General features: G+C 50.5%; 1 protein-coding gene across 2 annotated transcripts in view; it reads right to left on the reverse strand.

Moving 5' to 3' along the window:
- ACSL6 (acyl-CoA synthetase long chain family member 6) overlaps positions 1 to 1,606 on the reverse strand; it is a 47,341-nt gene extending 45,735 nt beyond the window's left edge. For both annotated transcript variants that reach the window (XM_075102951.1, XM_075102952.1), the window contains exon 1: positions 1,515 to 1,606. The gene's annotated coding sequence lies outside the window, so the exon portion shown is untranslated. The remainder of the gene's footprint in view (positions 1 to 1,514) is intronic.
- Between the last annotated feature and the right edge of the window lie 7,853 nt (positions 1,607 to 9,459).

Consider the following 9,459-nt stretch of genomic DNA (forward strand, 5'->3'; position numbering starts at 1 on the left):
CCCGCCGTGCCCTCTGCCTGCCCGGGCCCCGCGCCAGCAGCCTACGTCCATCGCCGAAGCGCAGCGCCCGCAAACAGCCAGAGCTTCTCAAAATAACCTCGGCATGCGAGAATATCACCGTGCTTTTAAAGGAACACAACTACGTTTCTCTCCTGCACGTGGAAGCCAGTAAAAAACAGGTGGCTCGCCGCAGAAACGGACACCGTGTGGGGGATCGCTCTCGCCGCGCTGGAAAAAGCAAATAACCACATTTGGTTTCAGCAGGTTTTCCGAGGAGGCCCCGCAGCTGCACACAGCCACCTCGGCAGCTGTACTGAGCAGCCGTGCCCAACCCAGCACACCATACCCACGAGGAACAAGCGGGGACCCTCCACGAGCCTCTCTGAAACCCCTGAAAGCATCATCTTCACATCCCCAACCCAACCTGTCCCCATCATGCCAAAGGGTGGGATGCACCAGGGTTGAGCACGCACTAATGCGACTTGGCAAGGAAGAATCCACACTCGAGGTCCAGAGCGGGGATTTCGTGCCTACCGATAAGGTTTCCACGCTCTGTGCCTTACACCAGGGTACAAGCCCACCGGCGTTTGCACCTCGCATGCTGGCAGGCTCTTCCTACGTGGACGGAGCCCGCACGCTGTTATGTTTAATGCTGGTCACCAGCAATCGCCGCGGAGCTTTGGCAAAGGCACGTGTCGGTCACCAGCATTTGGAGATCCCACAGAGGGCAACGTCCATCACAAAGAGCCCACCTTGAGGTCTGGGTGGTTGAAACATGAGATACAGAAAGCCTGGAAATCCACAGGGTGCCAACCACAACTAAACGAGTTTGCTGGTCTCTGCAGAGCTCCTGCTACGGGAAGCAAGCCCTGATGCGTGGGGTCAGGAATTTGGGGGAACAAAGCCCAAATGAAGCCAACCTGGGGCAGACCCAGAAACCAGCCTCTGTCTCTGCATCCAAGCGACCTTGTCCCCAGCACATGGCTGGGGTGCAGGCCGGGCTGCCATCACCGGGGAGCCCACGGGGTGCTGGGGGGGCCCAGGGCCAGACCCCTGAGCTGGAAGCAGCCACCACCACCCAAGACCTGCCACCCTCTGCCTTGTGATCTCCAGCCAGAGCAGGGCCAGACCTTTCCCACCCCCTAAAGCTGTTAGAAACATCTGAAACAACAGGAAACTGAAAAAGCCACAAACTCTTTCTGATGCTGGCATTTCACCCCCGTCCTGCCAGCCACGCCGGGCTCTCCCCGCATCGCAACACCGAGAAACACAGCCGAGACCACCTTTTCCCGCAGCAGCCTCCGTGGGGTCCCACTCTGCACACAGGGCTTCTCCCTCATCCCTTATTTATAAATACATTTATATTTATATTATTTATATTGCTCAGCATCCTGAAGCCCTACAGCCTTGGGGCTAGGCGAAGCCCCCCAGGGTCCCGCCCAGAGCCACCCAGGCTCCTTGCCTGGATTTCAAGAATTTATAGAAGAAAAATAGAAGACACCCAGGGAACTCACCAGCTGCAGGGAAACCCTCCTCTCCCCTAGCAGGCAGTCAGCTCATGGCCGGGGCTCACGCCGCCGGGGCTGCCGTTTGCGTACTTGTTGAAGAACTGCTGACTCCAGGATGTCCCACCCCCTTCCCATCTGCAAACTGCTGAAAGAAGTTAAGCTTGGCTAATATCAGCTTAGGCTGTATTAGCTCGGCAGCAGCAGTGCCCCGGTGTAACCCTTGAGGCACTGGAGACTCCGCAGCCCGGCGGTGGGAACCTTATTCCAGCTCCTCGCAGATGGGCAAAGCTCCCCCCTTCTGCTACTGAATATTGCATGGTTTTGACACATCTATTTGTCATACTGGAAGCTTTATGGCTCCTAACAGACTCAAGGCGAGGCTTTGGGATATAAAACTGCAAAGCCTTCCTGCAACTGCTCAGTTTAAAATGAAAGACAGCATGATTTTTTTTTTTTTTCTTCGGGAATAGTCATCATAAAACAAAGTTTCTGACTCTGAGAAAGTCTGCATTGCCAGTCCTAGTCTGCTAAATTAGGAACTTCATAGCTTGAGTAGGATAAAGGTAAATCATCTAAATCAATAAAATAGTAAGAGAATAAGTCTTGCCATCATCCTTATATTGCTACCTATATTAAAAGCAAATAAAAGAACTGGCATTTAGGCCAAAACCAGGTTTTGTTAGTTTACACCAATAACAACAAAACAAAAACTTAGCAGTTCATTTGTGGTGCTGAAAATATTAGTATTTCACATTTGAGAGGTCTGGCTAAGATGTTTATCCTAACTAAAAGAACATTCCTTTCAACTGAAAGCTAACAGCGTCTGATTGCTTCCAACTCCCCGCTTCTGAGCCAAGATAAGCCTGGGTGGGCCACTCCTCTGGGCCCCACCAGGAGCCTCTCTCCACATTGCCATCTTATTTACTGTTGGATTCCTTCTCAGAATTGTGGCAGATAGCACAGCGCTCAAAGAGTCCACCTCTCCCAGGCGTGGATACCTGGCTTTGTTACTATTGAAATTATTGGTTTCCTCAACTCTTTCTTTCTTTCTTTCCTGAAACCGTGTGTAGGCTGGGTATCTGCCGACACTTGGCAGAGAAGAGGGGTGCAGAGGGGGAGATGCTGCCTGGACTCTTTCACTATTATCATAGCTAATTAAGTTTCTGCCTGACCTGTCCTAAATTGTACTTGCGATATTGTACACTTGGAGTGCGTAGGAGAATCCCCGAAGAACACTTAACACTCGTGAATGAAGAGGGACAGATATTCAATAAGGTTTCAGGCAAGCTCATCAAGCATCACTCATTTGGCTCAGAAGTGAGTGTTCTGCAATCAGGCTTAATTCATAAATTTGCCGGGGTAGGGCAGGGAGCACTGGCCTAACCGGTCTGCAGGTATAAATCAGCGTCACAGTGCTGGCTTAACGGGACCTCAGCAATATTTACCAGCTCAGATTCTTGCCCCTTTGCTCCCTATGAGCTACAGCTTGAGAGCAACTTTGTAGTCAGGAAAATTGGGGAAGTTTAGGTTGGACATTAGAAAAAACTTCTTCACCAAAAGAGTGGTCAGGCACTGGCACAGGCTGCCCAGGGATGTGGTGGAGTCTCCATCCCTGGAGGTATTTAAAAGAAGGGTAGACGTGGTGCTTGAAGATATGGTTTAGTGGTGGGCTTGGCAGTGCTGGGTTAGCGGTTGGACTCGATCTTAAGGGTCTTTTCCAACCTTAATGATTCTATGATTCTATGATATTTCAGGTGGGTGAGCAGCCCTGGGCTGGCTGGGTGTGGAATAACCACTAGAGGTGACTTAGAAATTAAACTTATGTTTTTAGAAAAGGTACAGCATTGAAGAAGCTGTCAGGGTGACGTGCAGCTGATATGTGAGGAATCCATTCTTCGGAAGTTCCCTTGTAACCATAGATGTTGGCAACACCAGGAGACCTCGGCGTACCGACTCTAGGAGGAGCTGTCCGGAGGGTGGAGCGGTGTGGAGGCATCGTGGCCAGGCTCTGGGATAAATGGGAACGTGAGGTACCCTGGAGCTGCTACGCTGCGTATTTGCTACCCTGGGCCAACAGTCCATCATGCTTTTGACAACATGCTGTCCTTTGGTGAAGTTTGCTCATTATAATATCATTATCATACCAAAACACACCTCCATCCCAAAAGTTACCCACCTCTAAGGTGCGACCACCCCTCACTGGGCATGCGCTTTGAATTTCTTCTAGTCTACACTTTTAAAAGTAAAGTGAGGAAGTCTTACACCAATCATAATAGAGGTATGTACGACTAGAGTCACTCAAGCTCTACCTGACAGATGAAAAAATAGTATAAAATGTGTGAAGAGAAAGAGGGTATTAGGGAAGATCCCATCGCGTACCACTCTGACTTCTGGGAGCAGTCGACGGGCTGAGCCTCTCTTCCCCCCCACTGGGACGCCTTTGGGTAAGACTGGAAACCTCTACAGAGTCACTTTAAATCCTCAACGTATTAGAGTTGCTTTGCTTCATATTAAAGTCACTTCATATTTGTTGAGCATACTTGTAGCCTAGCAGTGTACTCATAGCTTTGGTATTTTTGTGTGTCTTGTAACCAGCAATATTATCACCGGTAATCCAAAGAACCTGTGTATCTGTTGCTTTAATAAATTGCACTATTCATTAATCTGGCCGTGATCGTTCTCACTGAACGCAACCGGCCTGGGCAGCTGCCAAACTAGTTACTAACTACAACTACTCTGATGAGTGGTTACTTCTACAACCCTTGGAAAATAAACCATTGACCAAGTCTGAGACTAAGACTGGGCTTAACCGCACCTAGACTCCTCTCAGAGGAGGAGTTTAGAAAGCAAGGGGGTCCTGTCTGAACCTCGTGACTCAATGGTAGGGTCTCTCCCGAGCCAATCCTCAGACTCCTACCATTAACACAACACTGGGTGCTTGGGTGCCTGCAGCCCACAGATACAACACCATTATGCTTGTGATGGAGTGCTCCCAAGGGGATGTAGGAATACTGATTTTAAATAACTACTGGATTAAAACCAAGTTACTGTGCTGCATTTAATTAGAAGAGGTCTTCTTTCAAGCGCCTCCTGGTAAAGGATGCTCTTGCCTACCTCCGTGGAGAGGACAGTGGGTGACATACCCTCAGCATAGGTGGAGGGCTTCAGTTAACTGTTTCAGGACACATTCGACCCTTCTACCTCCCCGGTAAATGCCCCAAGCAGTTATTCTCTTTCCTTGTCTTGCTTTCATTGCACATAAATACAGCATAAGGACTCACTTGGTGAAACCACCGTAGAAACATGAGACAGAACAAGGGGAGAAAGTTGGATTTAAGCTTCCTACTTTAAGGGAAGATGGATGTAAGCACGCTTTAAGTAATACAGAGTATAAAAAAGTATACAGAATAAAAGCTTCCTCAATGCCCCAGTGTTTTCTGTCAGGTGATTTGCAGAGCAGAGTAATCAGGAGAACATCTTATGGGAAGAAAATGTCCTTTTTTGGACACGCAGCTGAGGGAAAACATGCCGTTCACCATAAACAGGGTTCTGCTCTAAGAGCCTTTGGCACCGGCACAGGACAGTTCTAGCGCGTAAGACCCTCCTGCAGATGTATGAGCTGTGCTCTGCAGAACGTGAGGCTGGGTGAGGGCTGGCGGGGCCGAGCCCGGGTGCTGAGCACCCGCGACCCGGCCAAGGCAGGAGGAGCTACAAAGCCCTTGTGCTTCAAACCAGGACTCAAGTGACTTCTGCTCCTGTAGAAAGCTGCCCCCCACTGACCCTCGCCTTAGTGTGTTAAGTAGCAGGGATGTTTATACTCTACAAGTACAAAGGATATAAGAGTTCACCTTTTGTGCTGATTACTGCTCAGTCTAAAGCCCAGTGAGATCCAGCTACCAGTAAAATCAATGGAAAGACTTCAAAGGACTTTTATGGGATTTGGCTGAGACCTCACCTGTCCAGGAAGAAAAAAAAGTTATATCAGTAAATCACAGCTCTTTTAATGCCCCCAAACACAACCTGAGGGAAGGGTAATGTAAGAGCGAGGCACGTATTGAATTTCTCTATGCTTTTATGCTTTATCAAAATTAACGAGAAACACAGATTAAGGCTGAATTTTAAACAGAGTGATGCTAATGGCCAGGAAGATGCAGAGCCATCAGAACAGCTGACCGAGGCTGTAGCACCAGGAAACCACTCTGGGCTCAGAGCCAGCCCCTGAGCTCCTGGGCTTCCATCGCTCCAAGGCCCAGAGTCCCACACAGCAATTTGAAATTCAATAAAAACTGCTACTTCGTGTTTCAGGACAGTCCCATGACCCAGGGCGATAGCTTTGGTTACTGAACAGAAATCTGCCAACAGTTCTTCTACATTCCTTAAGGCTCATCCATGGAAAATCCTGCCACGACTAGAAATCAAAACCAGCCATGAATTAAAAAAACATGGAAGTCAAACAGGGCAACTTTACTCCCTTGTGTTTCTTTTTAGCAGTCAATTTTTCCTTTCTGTGACTTTTGGTGACTTATTATGCTTGTATTGATTATACAGTGTATATTTGTGACCATTTACAAAGAGCAGCAGGAAGGAAACATAGTGCATGAATAGGGGATTAATTCAATAATTAGGAACGCTACTGTGAAGCTCCCAGACAAGTTTTTCTGCCTCCTCTCCCTCTAGCCCTCCATTTCCTTACACCACAAGGATGCCAATGGATGGCAACGGAACAAAAATAAACCCACGGTGATGATTTTCTTGCTTACGCATCTCATCCCAGCTGTCATCCTCAACACAGTTTACAGGCACCCAGAAGCACAGTCTCCATTTTGCAGCTGAGCACGGTGGGCGAGGCACGCAGTGAGGTGCAGGGGCCATATCCTGCCCCAGTCCAAAGGGCTCCCTTCTGCATCCTGGTAAGTCAAGGGGGCCGGCACCCCCCAGCCCCAGCCCCCAGCCGCAGCCTGCCCCCAGCTCCAGCACCCTTGGCAGCGAGGGCCTGGCGCTGCGTCGGAAAGTGAGGGAAAACGGGGGATTGGCATCATCTCATGGAAGGGTTTTGAGGAATCTGTGGTAGGGCTGTGGTTTGAGATGTCCTTAAATATAAAGTTAAGTACTTCACTGAAACTTTCTTTTCTTCTGACAGTAATAACAAGTGGTTACGTTGTTTGAAAGTCTTTAAACACTTGGTTTATGTTTCAAGATCTTCACTGTTGCTCTAGGGTTTTTTTTTTTATTTTTGTTAACTTAAGCAGCAATTAGGTTATTTGTATTTTTGTTTCTAGTCCATTCCACTTTCTGGTTTCACACCCTGCAGCACGGTGTACGTTTCTGTGCCTGGCACTACTGTAACTCACTTTTCCTCTCCTATCTTCACAGATATTTTCAAGACCTCACGAAGGCATTTCTGTCCAGGCTAAATTTTTACAAACTCCCCCCAAGTCTCCCTACGGCTGCCCATAAGCACATTTTTCAGTTCAGAGACATATGGCACCTTCCCGCTGCCTCCTTGCTCTCAGGCATTTCCCCATCTCCAGCTCCCTTCCTTCCCTGCTGCAAAAGCAGCCTTTAAATCCCACTTTCTGGATATTTTATAGACGTGGCTCCTTAAGACACTGGAACAAGGTTTCAAAGAGTTAAGGCAAGGGGTGAAGCCCTCAGACAGTCCATTCTTCAGTCTCAATGACCCAGAGCTTTTGCCTTTTCAAATGTATTTAACCAAATAAAGTGAATAGAGGATATGCAAATGCATTTTCCAAGAGGAAACACAGCCCTGAATTGTTGTTGGCAGGTCAGAGCATCACACCACCCTCAGCAGCCTCTCAGCTGCCGGGATTTTCCAGCCAGGGGAGAGGCGGCCGCCACAAAAACAAAAAACCACCCTTTTCAGGCAAGATAAAACCAGGGCTCGGCCATTCCCCAGGGATAGAGGGAGGAGGTCACTGGGGATTGCTCCCCCGGTGTCCCCAAAAAGCCCGGCTGGTGCTTGGGGACCCCAAGCCAACACGGCGCTGGGGGAATCAACCTCTTCTCAAAGGTTCAAGGGATGTCAGGGCGCTGGTACCACTCGGGTAACCTTTCCCAAGCGGGTTGCTCGCCAGCTGGCTCTCAGCTGGGGTGCTCGAAGGAGTTATCTGACTGTTTTGCAGAAGGAAGAATAACTCTGAATTAGGTCATCTGGAGTCACGGCAAATGGTTCTACCTAAACCTGAACTGTATCGGACATAGGAAGTAAAATATGTTTATCATTTCAAGAGGGATTCTAATATATTTGTCTCCTTTCTCCACCATTTGAATCTTAAAACAAGCTCTAAATAATGTTCTTTCCAATTTTTATACCAAAATACTGGCCTCTGCAGAAAAGACATTTAAACCCACATCATTCGCATCTTTTGTAATTCCAGTGCAAGTTTGGCTTAAATCACTTTCAATTCATTTAAATCAGCAACAGAATGATTTACTCTTTCCTCTTTCTGGATACTTTTCCAAAGAAAGAAAAAGTTAATTTAAATCAGCTTGGTAATTCTAATGCTGGTTCCTGTGCTGACCAGCTCATACTCGCCCTTGGAGAAAAAAACAACTGAATCCCAGTTCAGCAAACACCTCAGTGCTTTCCCCAGCCGAAGCTCTCAGCTGGTGCCATCTAGCAGCAACTGGGCCACCCTGGCAGTCACAGCAATGTCTGTGTTGCTCACTGAGCTGATTTTAGGGCTTTGGTAGCCCTGGGAAAGGAGCTGCTTGTTGCTCTGGAGGCAGAGGGCAGCGTGCCTCTGACCCTCGCCACGCAGACACGCTTGCAGGTCCTTCCCCAAGGAGGCTGTTCCTGAGCCTCCATCTCTCCACAGGCACCATCACCAGCCCAGGCAGGTCAGTGCAACCCAGGGGCTGCTCTAGCTTGTGCACAGGGGCAACTCAGCCTCCATGTCCTGATGGCTGGTGGGAGAAGAAAAGGTCAGTTTAGCCCCTTTTCTTCTTGGCCATGAACAAACTTAGTGGCTTGGCTTGCCTAGCCTGGGAAGGGAAGGCTGTGCACTTTCACAGAGTCCCAGACTGGTGGGGGTTGGAAGGGCCCTCTGGAGCTCACCCCACCCACCCCCTGCATGAGCAGGCACCCCCAGAGCAGGGGCACAGGGCTGCGTCCAGGCGGGGGGTGAATGTCTCCAGGGAAGGGACCCCACAGCCCCTCTGGGCAGCCTGTGCCCCTGCTCTGGCACCCGCGCAGGGAAGGGGTTTGTCCTCATGTTCAGGTGGAACTTCCCCTGTTCCAGCTTGTGCCCGTGGCCCCTTGGCCTGGCGTTGGGCACCGCTGAAAAGAGCCCGGCCCCATCCCCCTGACACCCGCCCTTCAGATATTTATAGGCACTGATGAGATCCCCCCTCAGCCTTCTCTTCTCCAGGCTGAACAAGCCCAGGTCTCTCAGCCTTTCCTCACACAGGAGATGCTCCAGCCCCTGATCCCCTTGGCAGCTCTGCGCTGGCCTTGCTCCAGCAGTTCCCTGCCCTTCTTGAACTGGGGAGCCCAGAACCGGACACAGCCCCCCAGATGTGGCCTCACTGGGGCAGAGCAGAGGGGGAGGAGAACCTCCCTCGCCCTGCTGGCCACACTCCTTTCCATGCACCCCAGGGCACCGCTGGCCCCCTTGGCCCCAAGGGCCCGGTGCTGGCTCAGGGTCACCTCGCTGCCCCCCAGCACCCCCAGGGCCTCTCAGCAGAGCCGCTCTCCAGCAGGTCCCCCCCAGCCTGTGCTGGTGCGGGGGGTTGTTCCTCCCCAGGATCAAGGGAGCCGTGGCCCCTGCTGCACCCAGCCACGCACTGGCTGTGCTCTCCGCAGCGGGAGCACCCCATCCTTCCCAAAGGCTGCCTGCCAGGCTGAGGAGGGTACCCGGCCCCGGGAGCAGGCAGGACAGGGACAGAGAGCTGCCGTGTGGGCAACTGCTTCAGAGAGGAGGGTGGGCTG

Source organism: Phalacrocorax aristotelis, chromosome 8 (genome assembly GCF_949628215.1).
Source record: "Phalacrocorax aristotelis chromosome 8, bGulAri2.1, whole genome shotgun sequence".
Lineage (NCBI taxonomy): Eukaryota > Metazoa > Chordata > Aves > Suliformes > Phalacrocoracidae > Phalacrocorax > Phalacrocorax aristotelis.